The following is an 11048-nucleotide window of genomic DNA, read 5'->3' on the forward strand; positions in this document are numbered from 1 at the left end:
ACACGGTATCAAAGGGCAGATACTTTCATGGATAGCAAGTTGGCTGAGTGGCAGAAGACAAAGAGTGGCAATAAAGGGGCTTTTTCTGGTTGGCTGCCAGTGACTAGCGGAGTTCTGCAGGGGTCGATGCTGGGACTGCTACTCTTCACGTTGGATATTAATGATTTGGATGAATGGATTGAAGGCTTTGTGGCCATGTTTGCGGATGATACGGAAATAGGTGGAAGGGCAGGTAGTGTAGAAAAAGCAGGGACTCTGCAGAAGGATTTGGATAGGTTGGGAGAGTGGGCAGAGAAGTGGCAGATGGAATAGAGTGCAGCAATGTCTGGAGTCATGCATTTTGGTAGTAGGAATAAAGGTGTAGATTATTTTCTAAATGGGGAGAGAATCCAGAAATCAGTAGTGCAAAGGGACTTGGGAGTGCTGGTGCAGGATTCCAAAAATGTGAATCTACAAGTTCCATCGGTAGTAAAAAAAGCAAACTGTGCTAGCATTTATTTCAAGAGGGCTTGTATACAAAAACAGGGATATAATGCTGAGGCTCTATAAGGCACTGGTAAGGCTGCATTTGGAATATTGTGAGCAATTTTGGGGATCATATCTGAGGAGGGATGTGCTGGCTCTGGAGAGGGTCCAGATGAGGTCTACAAGAATGATCCCAGGAATGAGTAGGTTAACATATGATGAGCGTTTGTCGGCACTGGGCCTGTACTCGCTGGAGTTTAGAAGAATGAGGGGGGACCTCATTGAAACATACAGAATAGTGAAAGGCTTGGATAGAGTGGACATAGAGAGAATGTTTCCACTAGTGGGAGAGTCTAGGACTAGAGGCCTCAGAATTAAAGGACGTTATTTTAGGAAGGAGATGAGGAGGAATTTATTTAGTCAGAGGTGGCCAGACGGAGGTCAGGGCGGTTTACGGAACGCTTCCTCCAGGAGAATCTCATCCTTGCTGTCACAAAACTCAAAAACATTGGCCCGTTGATGTTAAACTTACAAACGAAAGTCAACATTTCTAGTCTAGTGGTTGAACAAGAATGTCATAGCCGGTACATTTGTAGAAAGAAAATGTAGGTCAGAAATACACAAACAGCAAAACTCAGTTCATCATAAGCATGACTAATGCAAATATTAGCACTAATAATATTTGCAAATAAACTTTTCCAGCAAATCATGTGGTTTATCGACATGATACAAACCAGATGGTCCCAAATTCCTGCCTGTTTGACTGACATAACTGATCTTAGGTTTCAACACACTGGAGGAAGGAACTGCAGATACTGGTTTAAACCAAAGATAGACACAAAAGGCTGGGGTAACTCAGCGGGACAGGCAGCATCTCTGGAGAGAAGGAATGGGTGACGTTTCAGGTTGAGACCCTCTTCAGACTCACATTGAGCCCATTTGTCCTCCTCTGGGCTCAGAGAATGGAGCAGCTGTGGTCACCTAGAGTTACAGAACCAGGATCACTGAGTGCTTGTAGAGGCAGTTCCAGAGCTTTCTATCGCACATCTTTAACTGTTTACTCCTTTCTTCAGCCACTTCTCAAACATTTCCTGCATTGATCTCTCAACTTTTTTAGATGGGGATTGCCTATCACGCGTGTGTTGACATTAGAAGTTCCTGGGTCGTTGAAATGGAAAATGATTGTGGCTGACCTCTGCAAACGCAGTTTCTGCCAGAGCCACGGACAAACCACAACCACAGCCCACTTTCTTTAAACACCTATATCGCAGAGTCACAGAGTGATACAGTGTGGAAACAGGCCCTTCTGTGCAACTCGCCCACCGAACCAACATGCCCCATCTACACCAGTCCCACCTGCCCGCACTTGGCCCCTAGCCCTTTAAACCTGTCCTGTCCATGTACCTGTCCATGTACCTGTCCATGTACCTGTCCATGTACCTGTCCATGTACCTGTCCATGTACCTGTCCATGTACCTGTCCATGTACCTCTCCATGTACCTGTCCATGTACCTGTCCATGTACCTGTCCATGTACCTCTCCATGTACCTGTCCATGTACCTCTCCATGTACCTGTCCATGTACCTGTCCATGTACCTGTCCATGTACCTGTCCATGTACCTGTCCATGTACCTGTCCATGTACCTGTCCATGTACCTGTCCATACAATACAATACAATACAATACAATACCATTTATTTGTCATTTGAACCTCACATGAGGTTCAAACAAAATTTGTTTTCTGCAGCCATACAAGCAAAGAACCAAGACACACACCAACACAATTTACACAAACATCCATCACAGTGAGTCTCCTCCTCACTGTGATGGAAGGCAAAGTCTTGTCTCTCCTCTGCTCTCCATTCCTCTCCCGAAGTCAAGGTCAAAGCCCCCGGCGGGCGCTAGCAAGCCCGCGGCCACTCAAAGCCACGCCGGGCGATGTAGGGCCCTGCCCTGGGTCTTGGTGTTGGAGCCCCCGGCGGGCGCTAGCAAGTCCGCGGCAAATTAAAGCCGCGCCGGGCGATGTAAGGCCCCGCTCCAGGTCACTCTCAACCCCGCAATTCGGGCGGGAGAAGTCGCCGTTGCCGGTGCCCCGCAAAGCAGTCTCCCACCAGGAACCCGCGAGCTCCCAGTGTCACCATCCACCGGAGTCGGGTCGCAGCAGCACGCCACCGCAGCTCTCCACGCTCCGAAGCCGGCCAGCTCCACGGAGGTAGGTCCACAGCTCCACAGCTCCACAGCTCCACAGCTCCACAGCTCCACAGCTCCACAGCTCCACAGCTCCACAGCTCCACAGATCCACAGATCCACAGGCTCCGTGACTTGAGCCTCCAGGTCGTTGCGGTTGGAGGCCGCTCCACGGCGCCAGGCCCCAACGGCAACGGAAACCCGACAGGGAAAAGGTCGGGTCTCCGTGCAGGGAAGAGATTTAAAAGTTTCCCCCACCCACCCCCCACCCCCCACACATACACATTTAAAAACCCGCTACAAACTAAACCCTCAACAGAACAAAAAAATAAAAAATACACAGACTGCAGAGGCCGCTGCAACGTCGGTCGCGCCGCCCACACTAACACTAATGTACCTGTCCATGCACCTGCCCATGTACCTGCCCATGTACCTGTCCATGTACCTGTCCATGCACCTGCCCATGTACCTGTCCATGTACCTGTCCATGTACCTGCCCATGTACCTGTCCATGCACCTGTCCATGTACCTGTCCAAATCTGACGATGGTTAAAGAAACAAACACTGATCCAGTCCGACACCTCTCATCTCCAACACTTCCAGCATCACCTGCCCCACATGGGTCAGGACCACAGCTGGAAGAGCATCGAGTCTTGTGGGAAGGTGCGACCACTTGTTCTGTATTTGCACTGTGCTTTGAACAATTAACACATGGCTCTAAGGTCGACTGCCAAGAAAGCTTCGATGTGCATCTAACCGTAAACAAAACATCTCCGCTCGGACACAGACTCGGGAATTGCCTTTTTCAGTGATTTTTGCGCTTTTGTTTCCCCTTCCGTCCAGGGGTAACCAACAGTACATGGTGTGCGCTGGTACATTCATTCCAACAGTACATGGTGTGCTCTGTGTCCAGGACAGCGCTGCGGACCACACTGACACACGCACCTTAGCGTGGACACCAGTGGTCACGGTTTACAGTGAAGCACGGTAGTGACGAAGACATGGGATCGCGGTCCTTTGTTGTTTGTGCGGGGCGGTGGCGATCTGGGGCTTGTCCCGGTGACTCAGTCTGGTCACAAGAGAAGATGCCGGCAACATTGCTTTCAGAATCTATCAAAACATGGGGTGGGGGGGGGACACGGTTTTTGGTGGCCGCGAACACATGCGAGGCTTCGGCCGCGGGCCCTGTAGACCAAAGATATTAGAGGAGCTCTAGTATCCTCTAGTATATTTGCTGTGGACGGTAACATCGGGAGCTGACCTGGTTGGCGACCAACTCTGAACTCCAGCAACAGCAGCTTCCTCTGCCCCAAATCGTGGGGCTTGAATTGGCCTGTTCGCAGGGCCTTTCATCGCCTGGAGCGGCTTAAAATCGGCAGGCGAGGGCTTCAACATCGGGAGCCTCGATCGCCTTGTGCAGCAGTTTAATTTTGCCATTCGGGCGATGAAAGGCCCCGTGAACGGGCCGATTCAGCCCTTAGAAAGCGTCTGATACCCACTTGAATCTTTCAAAAGCTACAATGTGATAAATAACACAAACAAATAAAGGCAAACAGAAGAACCAACCTTGGAGGGGGGGGAGGGAGAGAGAGTGAGAGAGATGGGAAAAAAATACTAAATAACGTGAGTGACCTGAATGAGGGACTTGCCTGCAAGCCAGCCAGGGAAACCGTTTGACCGGAGCCCTTAGTGACCCGACCCGTTTAAATCCGATACCCGTTTAAATCTTTCCCATCCACCAATAAATCTAATTAGTTCAAATGATAATTGTACTTGCATCAGACAGCTTTAAGAAACTCTCCGTGAATACCTTCAGTTATACTTGAAGGTCAAAACACAATTGGTGACACATCGTGTTAATACGAGGTTAATAGAGACATTTAACAAGCGCTTAATAGTGACACCCCCACTGTCTCGCGGAAAGCGGAGATTTTAATAGATTTTATTTCACCGAATTTCAAAATCCAGATTCTCAAAACACGGTAGGGACATGTCCCACCCCAACCCATTCGGGATTTTCACCCGCACTATCAATGGCTCCGTCTTGGCCTCGATAAGAAAACGTTGCAAATCTCAGGCTTGTCCCCGCAGCTCAGTCTAGCCCCTAGAGCCAGCAATCTCAGATCTTCTTCCTGCCTGGGAAAAGGGGCCCAGTTAGCAGTCTTCCACTTTCTCCCCTTTCTCTCGCTCCCTTTCCTTCCTTCCCTTCCTCTTCCTCTCCCCCCCCCCCCCCCACCCCCCCACCCCACTCTCCCCTCCCCCTCTCTGCTCACACCCACTCCCACCCCTACCTCCCTCCCCCCGCTGCACCTACCTTGGTTTCTCAGGAGTGGGGCTGATGGGTGGGGGTGCAGGTGAGTTGATGCAAGAACAGGTAACCAGACACACGTGTGGCCTCGGCTCTGTCCGGAGCTCTGAATGAATGATATTGTATTATCACATGTACCTGAGGTACAGTGAAGTATCGCCGACAACGTTACTGAAGATCAGTCCATGGTGTTTCCCAGTCCAGGGTAAGGTTGTCATTTATTAGACAGTGGGACAAAATGCCCTCTGTGTTCAATGATCTCCCCCTGGAGATTCCTTGTCTCTGTGTTAAGGTTTGTGCTCGTTGACTTCTGGCATGTCTGCCGATGACGGGAAGGGAGCGAAGCTTCGGGGGGACCCGCTTCAATGTCCCCCACTTTAGCGACAAGCCCGACCATGGGGGGTGAATGCGGGAGAGGCCATCGGCATCCCTGTGAAGTGGGCTGGAACCATGCTGGAGCAGAATAACTCTTGTCGGGTGCAACTACTGCATCAAGATTAATACACAAAATCCAGAGCAAACATTTCATCAGAAATGTTTTAAGTTCCACCGACAAATATCAATTATCTTCCAACATATAACTGCACAAACACAGAAGCGAGGAGGTAGGAAGACAAACCTGAGAGTTTAAAGGAATTAAAAGAATTCACTTACAGAGAAAAGCACGGTGACAGGTTAGAGGCTACAGTGACAGGTTAGAGGCTACAGTGACAGGTTAGAGGCTACAGTGACAGGTTAGAGGCTACAGTGACATGGTAGAGGCTACAGTGACAAGTTAGAGGCCACAGTGACAAGTTAGAGGCCACAGTGGCACGGTAGAGGCTACAGTGACATGTATCCATCGAATACTTTATCTGGGTGTTTCAGGGACCCCCCCCCCCCTCCCATTGTTGCTGGGTTAGTTCCCAGCCACAACACTGAATCCTTGAACAGGAACCTGCTATAAATCTCCAGAGATGCTGCCAACCTGCCGAGTTACTCCAACATTTTGTGTTGTTTTTGTAAACCAGTATCTGCAGTTCCTTGTATCTCTATATTTTTCCTTAAAATCATTTCTTGCACTGCCTCCTACATTGCCTGATAAGCTCTGGGAATCCTAGGTTATTTAAAGTGACAGATGTTGACACTAACAAGTAGAATGTCTTGCAAGAAAACATTGGTTTCATGATTAAAGCCCAGAATGAAAATGTTGCTTCACTTCAGTGAAACTTTCAGCTGTTTGCCCTTCCTTATTCAACGTGTAACACCAGCCTATTGACCTCGCTCCCTGCAGGTGAGGAATCAACACAAAAAAGGCACAAAGTGCTGGAGTAACTCAGCGGGTCAGGCAGCATCTGTGGGGAACATGGATAGGTGACGTTTCACAGAGTGCTGGAGTAACTCAGCGGGTCAGGCAGCATCTGTGGGGAACATGGATAGGTGACGTTTCACAGAGTGCTGGAGTAACTCAGCGGGTCAGGCAGCATCCCTGGGGAACATGGAGAACAATGCAGTTCCTTGTATCTAGAATCAACACAATGGCTTTTTGTGAATCAGTCTGATGATGCATCCAGTCCAGAAAAGCTGCCTCTGCCGACTGTCTGGCCTGGCAACTGACTCTTTCACAGGGCAGAGACGGACTAGGTTACTGCCTTCAGCTAACTGTGTCTGTGCTCTCCCATCTATGTTCACTTGTGCAGTAACAACTCTGCAAGATTCTACAAAAGTTTGGTTTTGGTTTGAGCAAGTTTCAGCCAATTAGTGTCTACATCAGATGGAAAGTCATCACATGAGGCTCTGCTGATGTGACACCAATCACCATGGTTACTTTAATTAAAACTCTGTTTCTTTCCAGCCTCTCCAGCTGTTGGCCTTCAATGATAAAGAACTGATCAGAGGTTGAACAGCTGGATTAAAGTCCTTTGTTGTCCATGTAGGTGCCTTAAATGATGTCTCTATATTGGCCACCAGTGGAATATAAATAGGACTTTTAATACGTCATATGTGATATATGAATACATCATATCAATTGAATTTTAAGTTTGCGAGCCGAGTGTTGCCACATTTAAGACTTGATTCTTGGTATCGCTACACTGAATATTGCACCGTGCCATTCATTAATCTGGTGAAAATCGTCACATTTATCTGAATGAAACTTGAGACACAATATGCTGCTTCCTCGGGTATCTGAATGAACTGGTTGGTGCAGATATCCTCCCCCAGTATCCGGCAGCTCTGCCATCTGCATCAATTGTACTTGCTGTTAATGGGGGCAGTGACCATGATGACCATTGTTGTCTCATTGTTGTTCAAAGCCTGGTCGTTGTACCGAGTAGTGTAATATTTTACACATTCCCTCGTTGTAACAGGACAGAACTATTCTCAGTGCCAGCGTTGCGGGCAACCTTTACACACACGTGACTTTACACACACGTGACGCAACCTTTACACACACGTGACGCAACCTTTACACACACGTGATGAACTAAGAATTCTTTGTCATTTTCTGGTTTCAACTTCCATGAAATCACAATCCTGAAAGTTGTCTCAAAATGCATGACTTAAAAGCCCCAAAGTTACAATGCTGTGACAGGTGTCTCAGTAGAAGAGTAATCACTCACTGCTTCTCCTTTGTAGACAAAAATGCTGGAGAAACTTAGCGGGTGAGGCAGCATCTATGGTTCTCCTTTTCTGAATTTTGTGTGCTGGATTTAAACCTTCCTCTTTCTCAAATGCCTGTGGGTTGAACATTTATTTTAACAAGAGAGTTTTGGCAAAGTTACACAATCTGCTTCAGAGGCAACGCAGCAGAAATTCATAGTTTCCCTGCTTCATTGAAGCATTCAATGGTTGTGTATTCTCTGCACCATAACTGCCTCGATGGGAAACATCTACGAGCTTAGTTACACTCAAAGTTCCAAACAGCAGCTGAACCATCCTATTATCTACCTCATTGGTGACCCACGGACTATCCTTGATTGGACTTGCTGGCTTCACCTTGCACTAAATGTTATTCCCTTATCATAATAATAATAATAATACATTTTATTTATGGGCGCCTTACAAAAATTTAGCAGGTAGAGGAAAAACATGTAAGGGGAATGAAATAAATAGTAGAGACATGACTAGTACACAAAGTAAAGACAGAATACAATTCAAAACACAATATGAGGCAATTAATGCACAGATGAAAAGGGAGGGGGACGTGGGGCTAAGGATAGGCAGAGGTGAAGAGATGGGTCTTGAGGCGGGACTGGAAGATGGTGAAGGACACGGAATTGCGGATCAGTTGGGGGAGGGAGTTCCAGAGCCTGGGAGCTGCCCTGGAGAAGGCTCTGTCCCCAAAACTGCGGAGGTTGGACTTGTGGATGGAGAGGAGACCGGCTGACGTGGATCTGAGGGACCGTGAGGGTTGGTAGGGGGAGAGGAGGTCAGTGAGATATGGGGGGGCCAGATGGTGGAGGGCTTTGTAGGTGAGGATCAGGATTTTGTAGGTGATCCGGTGGGAGATGGGAAGCCAGTGAAGTTGTTTGAGGACTGGAGTGATGTGATGCCAGGATCTGGTGTGGGTGATGAGTCGGGCAGCTGCGTTCTGGATCAGTTGGAGTCGGTTGATGTAGGTGGAGCTGATGCCAAGGAGAAGTGAGTTGCAATAGTCCAGTCGGAAGGAGATGAAGGCATGGATGAGTCTTTCAGCAGCGGGAGGTGTGAGAGAGGGTCTGAGTTTGGCGATGTTGCGGAGATGAAAGAAGGAGGTTTTAATGACATGGCGGATGTGAGGCTCAAGGGAGAGGGTGGAATCAAAGATCACGCCAAGGTTGCGGGCCTGGGGAGATGGGGAGACAGTGGTGCCGTCGATGGTGAGAGTGGGGTTATTGATTTTGCTGAGTGTGGCTTTGGAGCCTATGAGGAGGAATTCTGTCTTATCGCTGTTGAGTTTGAGGAGGTTATGTTGCATCCAGGTTTTTATAGCTGACAAACAGGAGTTGATATGGGAGAGGGGGGGGTTGTGGGGGGATTTGGTGCTGAGGTAGATCTGGGTGTCATCGGCGTAACAGTGGAAGTCCAGGTTGAAGTGGCGGAGTATCTGACCAAGGGGGAGGATGTAGATGATGAAGAGGAGGGGGCCGAGTACGGAGCCTTGGGGAACGCCTTGAGTGACTGTGGCTGTAGCAGAGGTGTGGTTGTGGAGAGAGATGAAGTGGGATCTGTTGGAAAGATAGGAACAGAGCCAGCTGAGTGCAGAGCCTTCAATGCCTTATCATGTATCTATACACTGTAAATGGATCAATTGTAATCATGTATCGTCTTTCTGCTGACTGGTTAGCACGCAACAAAAAAGCTTTTCACTGTACCTCGGTTCACGTGACAATAAACTAAAATAAGCAGCTGATGCGCATATGCATGTGTGTGTGTGCGTGTGTGTGTGTGCGTGTGCATGCGTATGCGTGTGTATGCGTGTCTGTGCGCGTGTGTGTGCGCGTGTGTGTATGCATGTGTGTGTGTATGTGCATGTGTGCGTGTGTGTGTGTGTGCGTGTGTGTATGCGTGTGTGTGCGCGCGTGTGTGTGCTCGCGTGTGTGCGCGCGTGTGTGTGCACGTGTGTGTGCGAGCGCGTGTGTGTGCGCGTGTGTGTGTGCATGTGTGCGCGTGTGTGTGTGCGTGTGTGTGCGTGTGTGTGTGTGTGCGTGTGTGTGCATGTGTGCACGTGTGTGTGTGCGTGTGTGTGTGTGCGCGTGTGTGAGTGTGTGCGTGTGTGAGTGTGTGCGTGTGTGTGCATGTGTGTGTGTGTGTGTGTGCATGTGTGTGTGTATGTGTGTGTGTGTGTGTGTGTGTGTGTGTGCATGTGTGTGTGTATGTGTGCGTGTGTGTGTGCGCATGTATGTGTGTGTGTGCGTGTGCATACGTGTGCACACAGTGCTCCAGTTGATTCTCTCTCCTTCCCATCCATCCATTCTCTGCTCACAATTAATCTTAACCTCGTACCAAGCAAATGTCCTTGGATACAGAATACATCACAAAACAGTTACATCAAGAAGCAAACAACTTTAATATTGAAGTATATAGAGTACAAAACAATTGCATAGCAGGATGGAAGTTGACATCACTCAACCTTTATGCTTTACATTTTTGGTTCAGGTCTTTGTCTAATAAATGAACCACAATATTACGGCATATATTCCCTGAAGTTTCCAGCACCGTCACCTTACAGTTCAGAGACCACAGTGGGGCCACATTCTTCTGCAGGATTCCAGACCATTTTAATCTAATTCAAACTCTACCAATCTGCAAAAATATATATACCTGATCCTTGAAAATGCCTCATCTGCTGCAGATTATGCTGCTGGCCTCACAATGCTTCCCACGGCACTGTATGTATCTACAGTAGCAGTGGCATGGGGTGGCAGGATTATAATCAGATTATTCTTTCAAATTTTAATATAAACTTAATTGAGAATAAAAAGTACATTAGACAATTGCACAAACATGTTTTAGCTTCGTAATCACTATTAAATATCTTCTGTTTGATAGCTCGAGGGGAATAGTGTCTTAATTGTAAAAGGTTGATGAATGTTCTCTCATTAGACAGTGTAGTGTAGTGCTGTGGCTAGAGGTCATCACTGGCCACAGCTAGAGGTCATCACTGGCCACAGCTAGAGGTCATTGTTGGCCACAGCTAGAGGTGATTGTTGGCCACAGCTAGAGGTCATCATTGGCCACAGCTAGAGGTCATCACTGGCCACAGATAGAGGTCATTGTTGGCCGCAGCTAGAGGTCATTGTTGGCCACAGCTAGAGGTCATCACTGGCCACAGCTAGAGGTCATCACTGGCCACAGCTAGAGGTCATCACTGGCCACAGCTAGAGGTCATCACTGGCCACAGCTAGAGGTCATCACTGGCCGTGGCTTGAGGTCCTGACAAGCAGCAGCTTCGCTAACGTGGACAATTGCTCATCTGTAACAAAATCTCTTTCATATTGGGCGAGAATAAACCCCAATGTTTGGCTGGGGGGGGGGGGGGGGGGAGGGGGGGCGATAGTGGGGAACAGGGGAAGTGGGGGGTGGGGAGTGGTGAGCTGGAAGGGGGGAGCGGGGAGGGGGAGCGGGA

At 48.5% G+C, this 11048-nt stretch overlaps 1 long non-coding RNA gene across 1 annotated transcript; it reads left to right on the forward strand.

Annotated features, from left to right (window-relative positions):
- The first annotated feature begins 10491 nt into the window (after positions 1-10491).
- On the forward strand, positions 10492-10942 carry LOC116983020. The gene is made up of 3 exons (XR_004414597.1): positions 10492-10576; positions 10646-10691; positions 10738-10942. It is a non-coding gene; the product is annotated as an uncharacterized LOC116983020 (long non-coding RNA).
- Positions 10943-11048: the final 106 nt, after the last annotated feature.

The sequence above is a fragment of the Amblyraja radiata genome, chromosome 18 (assembly GCF_010909765.2).
Source record: "Amblyraja radiata isolate CabotCenter1 chromosome 18, sAmbRad1.1.pri, whole genome shotgun sequence".
NCBI lineage: Eukaryota > Metazoa > Chordata > Chondrichthyes > Rajiformes > Rajidae > Amblyraja > Amblyraja radiata.